The following is a 13,782-nucleotide window of genomic DNA, read 5'->3' on the forward strand; positions in this document are numbered from 1 at the left end:
AAATTTTGGGGGAGTTAATATGTCTTACTGGCCTGCCCATGGAACTTTCAAAATTAGGCCAAATTCTTCTGCCACTTTACATTTATTTTTCAACTATCATCCTGGTAATGGTTTCAGTTAAAATAATCAGCCATACATGGAGCATTAAACTTTAACTAATATTGAGTTCATGTAACTAGTGTCCCTTAGGTTCTGAAGTACAGTGAGAACTTGACCAGTCCCCCCAAAAAAAGGACTCAAATTTTGAATTTGATTGCTTCTAATACCTGTAATCTCTGCTTTAGGGCATTATTCTGGCTTGGTGTCTCAGTTACTTGTTGGAGTTGCTACTGGATTTCTCTTGAATAGTCTGTGTTGGATCTGGAGAGGAGTAGAAACATCTGAGCTTATAGAACTTTTTTTTTATCATGTTCAACAGTAATCTCTGGCCTGGTTTCATCATTTGTAAGAATTTTTCTTCTAATGAGGTGTAATGGGACCTAGAGTTTCTTGGTGGGGCTATCTGTATTAATATAAACATATTCTCTTGCTCAATTAAGGAGATTACCAGCTATCTATTCTTTATCAATTTTTACCCAAATAGGTGATTAACATTTTTTAAGTCTATACATCTTGAAAGTGCTTTCAGCAGCTGTGTTGGGCTCTCCTTGGAGTAAATTTTAAAAGTTTAGTAAAAATAGTGTTAAAGACAAAAAGTCAAGTGGTAGCATACTTCTTTTTCTGTGTTTATAATTATTAATTTTTGAGAGTTCTGTGAGCATATTCAATGATGCCTTGTCTATAAAGATTATAAGGGATGCCAGTGACATGTTTTATTTGCCATTTTTTGCAAAATGATTTTAAAGTTTTACTAATATAGTCTGGTATATTGTCAATTTTGAAGTTATTGAGAATGTCCAAGACAAATAAACATTGTACTAAAAAGGAACAAAAGCTTTAGCTCTTTCAGAAGTCAAAGGGACAGCCCATATAAAATAATAATAAGTATCAACCACTACATGAATATCGGGTTTGTTGAAAAGGGTGAAAATTATAACATCCATAAGCCATACTTATTTATCTCCAGATATCAGGGGTTAGGTCAAGTTACATGTGTAATACAGTATAATAGTGCACAAACCTGACATGCCTTAATGTCTGGATTTCCTCCATGTATTCCAATAATGCACATGAAGGTCGTGGATATTTGTGTAGGGCTTGGCACTCTTCCACAGGTGATGTAAAAACTACAGATGAACAGTAGTTTCACTTTCTAAGCCATTGAAAGTCTTAAGGCATGGGCCCTGGCTCAATAGAGTGATATCTAATATGAATAAATAAAATAAGTTCAAAGTATTTTTTGCAAAAGAACTTGTAATTGCTGAGGTAAATCCTGAATTATATGATTATGGGCATTTAGGGAGGTTATGACAATTCCAGGGAAGAGGCTTATCACATATCCTGAGTCACTCACCAAGCTACATGGGTCTGACAAATGAAAAAGTAGGTAAAAATTATGTAGAGTTCCACTTATTGGGAAGAATTATAATTTGTGAGCATTAATGTTGTCTATGAGAAGGCAGTGATTTCACTGTTTCCTACTGTTGAATAATCTATGTAAAACATTAGAGATGGGGAAATGGATTATTTAAGAAATTACAAAAGGTGTCCTTCTGAAAAATATCCCAAGCTCTTTTAGCCAGGTAATGAAAAGAAATTTCCCCAGAGAAATCAGCTAATGCTGATTTTTACCTCACTGAGGGGCAAAATTGATTCAACTTTTTTTTGGGGGGGGATAAAAAATCATATATATGAGGGTCATAACCCAATAATGCATGTGCCTGCCTCCTCCCTTAATTATCAGGACAGCTATTAATTCTATAGCATAAACTGTGAGGCTGTTTATTGTGTAAATAGACACATTCTAATGATCCAGAAAATTGTGCTATAGCAGAAGTTGATGACTGAGTGTAGCAAATAACAGTAAACCTACTTTTTCTTGAGAGATGAACCTGGAAAGTTCGGATGTTTGGAGTCAGTCCATGAAAAAAAGTCTAATATTTTTTTAGCTTCAGGCACTAACTGCCCTGGGCTATCCAATCCAAAGTCCCCCTTTAGGCTGAGGAATATGTTGATGAGCTCAGAGTTGGGAATTCCAATGGAGGAATGGATCTAATTAATATATCCCAGCAGTTTTTGAAAATTATTAAGTGTTCTGAGTTCTTTCTTATAAATGAAAAATTTTCTAGGGACATACTGTAGAGAGTGAGTTCCAGAGCATAGCCCAAATATTTTCTCTGTAGCAACCTGAAAACCAGGCACCAGCAAGCATGCCATTATTTCTGAAGGTCCCTGTCATTAGAACATGTAAGCAAGATATCCACATAGCAAATAATGTATTCATAGGCAAACTTCACATAAGCAAGACATAAAACCAAATCAACAAAATTAACAAAATATTGACACATGGTAGGTGAATTTGTCATTCCCTGATGTCAAACAGTTCACTGAAATCTATGCATGCAGGTCCTGTTGTTAAGAGAGTATATGGTACATTATAGAAACAGTCTAAAATTAGTTTATGAATAAGTAAATAAGTCTATTACAACTAGTGGCCAGTCTTTAGGAATAGCAGCCAGGGCAGAAAAGCCAAATTGCTAGGCACCCTAGGAATTATGGTGGAATTAACATTGCTTAGGTCAATTAGTAATAGCCATTTGCCTGACTTCTTTTGTATAACAAAATCAGGATAATTCCATTCTGAAAATGAAGTTTCAATATGTCTTAGTTTAAGATGGTCCTCTACTAGCCAATCATTTAATATAGTTTAATTTTACATAGTTGAATTTACATGGTTAATGGGCCACTGCAGGGTCCACACAGATATATCCACTGAATGCAGAGGTGACAAATGCATAAAAATAGAGGTTCCAATTAAAAAGGAAAGGCCTCAGAATTAGGAACCAGAGATAGAACTGGTCACTACTTTGCATGTGTATCTTGACCTCATAAATTCAGGGGCAGAATTACTACATATGGTTAAAATATGGCCACCTGTCCTTGTTGCCTAATGCTTTCCAGCAGTCTAGCACTCTCAGAAGAAGAGGGCAATAAACCTATTACTTCCAAACCAATATTGTGAAGGAATTAAGGAAACATCATGTTTAAACATACCTTTAAACTTCTCATGAATCTGGCTTATAAGTGAGTACCTACCCTTTGTAATATTGTGAGTAAAGGCTACCAGAGTATCAGTAGAGGTTGTTAGAGGGCTGGTGCTACTGACTCCTCCAATCCTAGGTTGAATAGAATGGCCAGGAATTACTTAGGAGAGTAACAGTAGCTGGGCAATGCAATCTCCCTTCTCAAAAGTCCAAACAGTTAACATGAAAATGACAATTATTATTTTACAACATAATCAGAATTTATTATTGACTCCTTTCAAACTCAGACTGCTTCTTTCCAAGAGCAGGCCTATAGTGTTTGGTGGAATTTGTCCTTCACACCAGATTAATTTGTAGAATCAGGGGCTAGTGTTATGGTCACTGACTCAGGTTTGGGGATACTCAAAGCACAACGTCCTGCAGTACCAAGTTACAACAAATCTATTGATTGCAGTATTGTTGCCCAAGCTGGGGATGGTGGACACAGATCAGAATATCCCTAATTTTGTGAGGCCTGAAACTGGCCCCTTGCCAAGTTTTCTGAGGATAATTGGGTTGTGATCTTAAGAAGGAATCCTGCAGATTCTATGAAAATCTCTAGTGATCTTAAGAAGAAATCCTGCAGTTTCTATGAAAATTTCTAGTTTAGTTTACCACACTTAAAATATCTGTCCTGAGCTTGTAAAGCCTGGGAATGGCCTCTTATCCAGTTCTTGAGACTGGTTTACCGGACCAGCCACAATCACTAACCCAAAGTTTTACTTTTCCACATCTTGAACAAGGTCTGATGTTTCCTTAAATGGGAGCAGGGAGATATTGTGGTAGTCTCTGTATACTCTGAAGGGCTAGCACAATCCATCTTGATTCTTCTGTGCTTCCCTACACATAGAATATACCTCTATGACACTGACATGAGCCTTATGTTTGATGAAACCAACATTTAGACAAGCTCATAGAAATCCTCTAACATTTTACCTTTATCTGATAGGGCACAATATCACTTGGCAGTCTTCATTGGCATTTTTCAAAGCTAATTATCTCACTAGATGCTGTTGTGTTTCATTACCTCTATCTTCTCTCTGTATAGCATCCATAATTTTCCCTAGAACTTCTGCATATGACTCAGAAACTTACTGAAAAATCCTTGACAATTTCTTATAAATTCAGCATCAGCATCTATCTATTATTAAGCGCACAACCGCACTTCCTGGACATACTCTAAGATAGCATAAGGTAGGGCAAATTGCTTTTCACATTCACATAAGAATCTTCCCCAATTAAAAATTCATAATCCAACTGAACCCCTGAAATTCTCCTCAAAACCTTCTAGTGTGTGGAACTTAGTCTTACACTCATCAATCTACCACATTCTGCACTGAATATATTACAAAAGGATCGGTCAGGTCTTAGCAATCATATGAAAATCCTAATGAATCCATAGCCTACCCTCACTCCAGTTAGTAAGGAACTAAATACGGAATGACAACTTTGGTCCATATGAAGTGAAATCTTTTTTAAACCAGATGAGATCATGTTCACACCCTCTTAATATAGAGTTGATTATCTTCGTGATGGAGGTGGAGGAGCTGTGTCTAGAGTGCTTTCTGCCAGGTTGCAGTGGAGAAGTTGTGCTCATTTCTACAAAACCACTTTTAGGCTCTGAGTATAAAGAGGCAGAAGCCAAATCATCTTCTTTAGCATCACTTTCATCTGTTATATTATTCCCAGCACATGGTGGTTTCTCTGGCTTAATGTTAGTGGCAAGTGGGGAATTACTGGCCTTGGGACAGCTTCTAGTTTGAACACATCACCATTTGGAAGACACTTTTGCTTCCCCATAAGAAAGTGTGACCTGTATAATTCATAAATCATAATATATAAAAACACCAGAATAGAATAAAGCCTTCTAAAACTAACACAAAACTTCCTAGTATATACATCATCACTTCATTAAAAATATGATATAAAGCATGGTAAAAGGATTAATGCCTTTGTTCCAAGCCAGGACACCATTATAGCCTTTATCCATCAGAGAATTATAGCCTTATTTCACTAGGGAATTATCAACCAAGGGTTCATCCAGCTCACTGTTGTTGAGGTCTTTTCAGGCACCTGATGTGGGAAAAATCCACATGGCATAATTTCACAGGGAAGGGGAAAGTGGGTCTAAAGCAGGGCCTCCACAGAAAATAATCCAAAGCAGGCTGAAGAGAGATGAAATATGGGTACAGAAACCTTTCCACCATGTAGAGCAAGAGAAAGAGACTAGCTGGAACCACAGTATTTAGTGGAAAGGCAAGACCACCCTCATAGGCAGGGAAAGTAAGAAAAAGAAGCTATCTAGAAGTTCTTCTTGTCCAGGTGGAATTTTGATATGTAAAAGAGGAAATGATAATTGTTAACAGTGAAGGCCAATCTAGCCATAATAGTTTAGATTGAAGTCTAATTCATTCAACAATTTGGGATACAGAAGATTGAACCTGGGTCAGCTGCATGCAAGGCAAATGTCCTAAATGCTGTTCTATAACTCTGGCCCCACAGACTCAGTAAATTATAATAGCTCTTGTCTATTGTTGCAGGATTTTGTATTATTTACTTGAACCCTAAAACAATCTGTTGTGGTAAGTATTAATTTTATCTCCACTTAGAAATGTAAAGCACAGGTAGGGAAGTTAAGTAGTTTATCATTGATATTTATAAGAGGTGGAGCTGGAATTTTTATCTTTATGTAATTGACCTCCAAAATGAGAGAAAACAGCTACTATTCTCAACAACAGAAACATTACTATAAAGAAAATAAGCAGATTGTCTGTTCTACTAAAAAAATAATTGACATAATGAACAATATTTAACTACAATGCTGATTATTTAAAGTTGGAATGTCTCACCTTAGTATTTGCAAATTCAATACATAGGAGCACCCAATATTAAACTACAGAGGAAGTAACATTTTAAACTAAATCATAACATGTGAATTGAACCTGGCAAAAAGATAAAATTATAGAAGATTAAAAGTCAAAATCATATAGACTGAAGGTTTTACATGCAAAAGTGAAAATTTTCTGTTTATATACAGTACTGTTATAGAATTTCACTCATGGCTATATTTGTATGAGCTTCTTTTGTGCCTATGTTACATATCCTTTGTAATGGTTAAAGTACATTTCTTTTTTGCCATACTTTCTTGATTAGTCTTGTTCATCATTTCAAAACATACTGGTAGAATGCATTTGAAGAAGTGTGAAACTATCCCTCAAGTACAGACTTGTAAAACAAATAACCAGAAAAAATTAAAATAATAATAATTCCATCTATTTTGTTAGTCCTGATTTTTTTAAATTCTAACTACCTATTAAAAATTTAATAAATTTTTTACTTTTTACTGGTTTAGGACTTCTATTTTGGCTTTATACTCATTTCATTTTGGGGTTATAAAAAGTAGATTTTTTCTTACATTTTATTTTGAATATATATTTATGTCATTAATGTTGCTATCTTTTTAGTATTTTATTTAAACATTAAAATTTCTACCTTAATTGCTCTAGTTCTATTTTGTCTTATGCATACTTTATTCTAATATTTCCATTTATGTTTAATTACTCATACCTCCATAATTTCTTCATTATGTTTCAAATTATATTTTGTTTGTAGGCCACTCCTGACAGTACACAGATATTACTCCTTGTGCTGCATTCAGAAATCACTCCTGAGGGTGTTCAGGAACCATAAGAAAGGGTATCCAAAGATTAACAAATAGTGAGGTGCAAAACTAGATTTAAATATATTGTCAAACTGACTATAAAGATGCATAATATGCTATGATTGTCTCATCCACTCAATTTATTTACAAATATTTAATCATTATAATAGTGCTGCCTCATGTAAAATCAGGTTATCTGTTATTAAATTCTCTACTGTGAAGTGAATTTTTTTTGTATTTCTTAGTACTTTATTATTTCAGTTTTTTTGGCATATCTAAATGCCAGAAAGTGAATATATGCATGCACAGTAACAACTTCCCTATTAATTGGCCAGTGACAACATTGCTTCAATTGTTAAGTGTGTCTAAAGTGCATTCTTGCAGCTAATCAATAGCATCTGTTTTGTTTATAAAACCTTAATATTCAAAGCAAGGAAAGTCACAACCAAAAATGAAGTGTGATATAAATTCTTCCTTAATCACAGAATATAAAACGTGCATCAATTAATTTGTTACATATCATATACAAAAGAATAGCATTACAAAAAGTTCATATGGCAATAAAAAAGTCTTTCTTCACTATTAATATTAAATACAGCAAGGCATATAATATGATGTCTTTTGAATCAAAGATGTCTTTCGGACAATAGGGAATATTTGATCAAAGGCCAGTGTATGATATATGAAGTCCATGATATTCAACAAAGTTAGTCTAGCAGACTCTGAAGATATCACCAACACAGATGGAAATGTTTCATATTAAGATGGTCAACTCATGGCTTCTTGCACTTGGGCTGTGCATGATGTTGATACCCAGGTCCCAGTTGAGAGCCTGCTCTCATCTCCACAGCCACAGAAAATCTTTTTTCTACAGACTCGGTACCATCTGGCTGGACAGACACTATTGTGGAAGATCTTCGTTTCCGACCAGTTGGTGATTCTTGTTTTAATGTCTCAATGTCAGTAAACTGTACAGACTGTCCGCCGCCCCTTGTTTTATAAACATCACCCTTTATCAGTTTAGTCTCTATCTCCCCATCGGAGGCTAGTTCCTGGTGAGTCAGCATGTACTTCTCACACTTAGCTAGTGCCTTTTTATTTGCAACAGACACTGTGATGGCTTTAGGGACATGTGGCTGCATGACTGTCTCAGTTTGCACGTTAGAGGCAGGCTTATGATCTACCCATCTGTCTCCTGCAGAGTGTGATCGTCTGTGTCCTTGACGGATTGGTGGTGCATTCCTGCAGGAATGATCCTCTTCTATTTCTAGCTCATTTCTGAATGTGGGAATAACCTCCCTGCCTTCAGTCAGGTACATCCCTCGCCTTCTCTCTGACATGATACAAGCTTTACTTTGTCCTGGCCCCTGCTGCCTACGCCTTGCAATAGTGTGACATTGACAGGTGTGTTGTATGAAGGAATTTTCTGCTCCCACTCTGAAATACAGGAAGCTACAGAAATGCTGCTGCAAGAGTTAGAGCGCATATGTAGCTGTGGCTGGCTCATGAGTTGCTGGATGTTGGAGATCTGGGCAATATAGTTACTAGAAAGAGGTACCGGTGATGGAGAAACAGATCATTCGTTCTCGATCCCTCTCCCAAGAGGGCCTCTCTGGCTTTTCAGCTTTAGGTTCAGTGACTATAGCCTTCAGCTGTTTAAGTTTTTTGTCTTTGACCCAGAGTTTATTTTGCATCTCCAGCTGTTTGGCTGCCACTCGACGTTCACATTCTTTTTCCCACTTCATGGTTATTTCTGTCACCATGCCTTGCAACCTGGCTTCCAACCTCTTTTTGTCAGAAAACTGTCGCTGAAGTTTTTGATTTTGTGTTTCAAGTTCATGTTGCAGAGTGCGTTTATCTTCTTCGTATATAGTAGTTGTTTTTTCTAGAATTTCAATCTTATATTCTAAAGTTTTGTTTTTCTTCTCCAGTCGTTCTATTTCCATCTTTTGTCCTGAGATCACCTTTTCTTTCTCATTTAGTTTTTCTTGGACATAGTTTTCTTTATTTAAAACACTACTTTCAAGTTCTTGCAATAAAGCTTTAAAATTAATAGCTCGTTTGTTAAACTCACTGATCATCATTTGTCGTAGGCTGTGTCGTTTCTCTAACGCTTCAATCAGTTTGGGAAGAGTCTGATTGTCATTGATATCCAAAATCTCACAACTTGGCAAAGGTGGAAAACTCTGTAGAACCACTTCTGTAACCAACAGTTCATCTCCAACTGGACCTCCCCGAACCTGGTTTCTATATTGTTTTCCAGGCGTTAAACCACATATAGCTTTGTCTACTGGTCTTGTCACTTCAACTTCTTGGGTCACTTCTGCAAATCTCATGACTTGCAAGCTCTCTTCATAATCTTCAGCCTTTGGATTCACACACACGATCATCCGTACTTTTCCTTCCCCATCAAAGTAGTTCTTGAACAGATGTGTTAATTTTGAATCTCGATATGGAACCATCTTGTTAGTTCCATATATTTGATTCTCTCTCAGGACCTCCAGGCAAGTCCTCAATGTCATTAATGATTGATTAATGTTACCTGCTTCACGCAATCTATTCTCTTCTGCTTTTGTCCGGTTAGTTCTTTCACTTCCAGCAAGATCTACCAAAGACAACTGGCTTATAGTGATTTGTTCTTTTTCCTGCAAGACATTGTCTCCATCTGCATCCAAGGGAGCCTGAACCAATTTAATGTTGAATACACTATGTGAATGACTGGACTCACGGTTCAGATGTGTATTTGCAATGTGTCTCTTTTTCTGTCCTCTGCAGAAAATCTCAAAAGCCTCTTCAGTTGTTTTAACTTCTAATTCTGTACATCCTGCAACATACATGTTATGGTTCTTATCTTCACAGAGCACTTTAGATTGTGGAATTTTTGGCTTTATGGAATCAAACGGTGCCTCTTCCAAAAGATCATATATGTAATTGTTATATATTTCAATATAGGAAACAAATACACCATAGACACTATCTTCATCAACTTCTACTTTGCAAAATTCCTTTGCAAAATTTATCATATCTACAAGCTCTGGATCTATTTGTCGCTTGTTGGAGGGGGTCTTTGGATTGGGCATGGCATCTCTTTTCTGCCATTCTAATAAAGCATCAACTTCACACTGTATGTCCATACTGTTCTGATCATTAGATTTAAAAACATATCGTTTAGCTTGAAAGGAACCAATACTGTTAAATATCATGTCCAAGCAACGAGGAAGTAGTCCTCCTTCTCCTGGAGAACCAGTCATTGTATGTGTTTTTCCACTTCCAGTCACACCGTATGTGAAAAGGAGACCATTTTTGCCATGAATGAGGTTTTCTAATAAGGGATTAGCTACAACATCAAAGAGCTCCTTCTGGGTGGTATGAGTACCAAATACTTGTTTGAATGTATACTGAGTCTCCTTATAGTCACCATTTCTGTTCAGTCTGTAACCCTCCGGAGTGTGTAGCTGGACAGTTGTGTTATTGATCACCTCTATGCAACACTCCTGGTCAGGGAAGTTCAGTGGGCGCACCCTACAATATACCCCAACTGGATCTTTCAGACTTGTCTGGGATCCTTTTTTCATCATTACTTTCCTGGACATCTTAGTTCTCGCGGACTTCATGGCTCAGGCGAGTCTCCCGCGGTCTCCGACGGGCAGAGGATAGAGCGCGACGGCGAGCAGAGCTGCAGCCGCAGGGCGTGCGGGCAGGAGTCCGTCCGGCCGGCGGAGGCGAGAGCTCCGGGAAGAGCCCGGCAGGCGGCGGCGGCAACGTAGGACTGAGCCTCCTGGTGAGCTCGCGCCTACCCGGCGCTTTTCAAACCGGCCAATCAGGGGCCGCCCACCGCGAAGGGGCGGGGCCTCGACGGGCGCCCCGCCCTCCCGAAAGTGGTGCCGTCGCCTAGGCGACCGCGCCCAAGGGCGGTCCAGAGACTCCGGGAGGGCCTGGAGGGAAGTTGGGGCTTCCCTGCAGAGGATGCTGAGGGAACTTAGAGGAGGAGGAAGAAGAGGGAGGAAGAGGAGGAGGAGGAAGAAGGAGGAGGAAGGACGAAGGAAGAAGAGGAGGAGGAGAAGGAGAAGAAAAGGAGAATAAGAGGAAATGGGAGAGGAGGAAGAAGGAGAAGGGAGAAGAAAAAGGGAAAAGAAGGGAGAAGAAGAGGAGGAGGAGAAAAGGAGAAGAGGAGGAGAAGAGGAAGAAGAGGAAGAGGAGGAGGAAGAAGGAGGAGAGGAAGAAGGACGAAGGAAGAAGAGGAGGAGAAGGAGAAGAAAAGGAGAATAAGGAAGTGGGAGAGGAGGAAGGAGAAGGGAGAAGAAAAAGGGAAAAGAAGGGAGAAGAAGAGGAGGAGGAGAAAAGGAGAAGAGGAGGAGAAGAGGAAGAAGAGGAAGAGGAGGAGGAAGGAGGAGAGGAAGAAGGACGAAGGAAGAAGAGGAGGAGAAGGAGAAGAAAAGGAGAATAAGGAAGTGGGAGAGGAGGAAGGAGAAGGGAGAAGAAAAAGGGAAAAGAAGGGAGAAGAGGAGGAGGAGAAAAGGAGAAGAGGAAGAAGAAGAGGAAGAGGAGGAGGAAGGAGAAGAATAAGAGAGAATAAGAAATCAGAAAAGAGGAAGAGAAGGGAGAAGAGGAGAAGGAAGGAGGAGCAGAAGAAGAGGAAGAGAGGAGGAAGGAGGAGAAGGGAGAATAAGAAAGCAGAAGAAAGGAAGAGGAGAAGGGAGAAGAAAAAGAGGAGGAAAAGGAAAAAGGAGGAGGAAGGAGGAGCAGAAGAGGAAAAGAGGAGGAGGAAGGAGGAGGAGAAGCGAATTTTTAAAATAGAATTTGATATTTATTTAGCAAGTACTTTCTGACTCTTACTCAGAAATAATTGCTTTCTCTGTAGAACATATTCACAGTGAAATATTATGCAATTGCAAGGAATAATGAAATCATACAAATATTGCAACCTGGATGAAACTGGATGATAGCATGTTTAATGAAATATGCCATAAGAAGAAAGCATCATCATTAGAAGTATACTATTACAAAGCTAGTGAGGCGTGGCAACACATGACCTCTCAGCACTCAGTGACCACCGTCCATGGCGTATCACTTTAATAAGTTCTCTGTAATCAGAACAATTGGATTGTAATTTATTCTTTTTGGCTATTAAAAATTCTATCTCTAAAATGCCTATGAAAAATAATACCAAAAACTGATACATCACAATCGTCACTGAGAAGCAAAGAATACTGTAGTGATAAAAACTCTTAAGAGTGGGGTCAGTAATATCAACTGCATAAAATCAGTTTTCTAACGCTCTGTGATGAGTTTATTTTAAGACCTGAACAAAAATGTATGCAATATATTAAAAAAGCTATATACAACATAGGCAGACACTACGTAAAATATGAACAGACATTAAACAGACATAGAGGTGGCCACCACACACACATAGGTGGACAAAAAAGATTGATTCATAAGTTGCATTTGGAAAACTGACCCAGATGGAATGGGCCACAACTCTTCAAAATATAAAGCCAGCATATCAATTGGAAATGTTTTCAATTCTTTGGAATAATTAGTATTGATGGAGGAGAACTTTGCTTAAAAGGCTTCATGGTTTAGAACATGTATAAAAATTCTTAAAACAATTACAATAATCTAGGGTAGAATATTAAGTAATATGGTGATGGATGATGAGCACTGTAAAGAAAAAGTCAACACCATGGGGCATTGTATTGCATGTCTCAAACAAAAGCTTCCTTTCTGGAAGGCAAACTGAGAACAGAGGCATATGATATGGTAGAAAACAAGCATCAATTAAAAATAAATTGCTAAACTCAATGATTGAAAATTCTAGCAAGAGTTTATGGCATTCAGATGCTTATCCAAGGATATCTTTGAATAGAGACATTAGATAATACAGAAAGACATAATCAAATGAAAAATGAATAATTTAAAATATGTGTAAGATGTCATAATGAGCACTATATTAGGAGTACAACATAATATATCACTTGTAATGTGAAACTAGGACATCCAAACTATAGCTTCAAGGATAACTGTGAACAAAAATATTAAATATTTTTATGAACAATAGAATATAAATTAAGATGCTAAAATATTCTAATAGTGAGTACTATAGTGGGAGTTCATGTTTTCTCAACACATTCTACAGCTGTTTCTGTGAGTAAAGCATTAGAAAATTATTATAGACATCTAAAAATGTACTTAATTAAACACCTGCAAAATCTAAACAACTGTTTCCTTACTGCAGGCCGCTTAAAAGTATATAATGTGCTTTTACACATGTGATGTGCTTCGACCAACTTGAATAGCTTCTTCTATTTCATTTCCAGGCTTATGATTGACTTACTGTACAAATTTGGATCTAAAAAGAATAATAAGCTAGGAACAGATAAGAGTTCATTTGTTTTCATGTTTATTTTTCTCCAATCCACTCTGTTAACCACTACAAAAATTCCCATGTATTTGTGGATACTGTTAAACAAGACATCTTAAAACAAGCGTCCTTATATGTAAACAATGATAACAATTTGACAAATTAGAAAAATTATGTTAAATTGTTCATTAATCTGATGAAAAATCTCTAGTAGTAAAATTATATTAAGGTCCATATTGGAAATCATTGTTTCTACTAATGTATACTAATATGCTATCCCAATATACAGGCATTATTGGTAAATTTATGAAGGAAATGAGAAACTGAACAGTTAGGCAGAAATAGTTACATATTGTATACAAATAAAAATAATGAGGTGTGTTGAATTAGTCCTTTTATTTATTATTAAATGTTTTCTTTTGGTATTTCTTATTCACTTGTGGTTTTCTATTTATTGGAGGCAATCTGGAGGTCCTTAATTCTTAACTAATTTTTAAATGGATTGTATTAGAACACACATGTATGTGTTTTGTTTTCTTCATTCAGAGAGATAATAATTTGCTACTATCAGTTTA

The 13,782-nt window shown here is 37.2% G+C and overlaps 1 pseudogene; it reads right to left on the minus strand.

The window, feature by feature from the left end:
* Nucleotides 1–7,616: 7,616 nt before the first annotated feature.
* Nucleotides 7,617–10,496, minus strand: LOC126006693 (kinesin-like protein KIF23; annotated as a pseudogene).
* Between the last annotated feature and the right edge of the window lie 3,286 nt (nucleotides 10,497–13,782).

The sequence above is a fragment of the Suncus etruscus genome, chromosome 4 (assembly GCF_024139225.1).
Source record: "Suncus etruscus isolate mSunEtr1 chromosome 4, mSunEtr1.pri.cur, whole genome shotgun sequence".
Lineage (NCBI taxonomy): Eukaryota > Metazoa > Chordata > Mammalia > Eulipotyphla > Soricidae > Suncus > Suncus etruscus.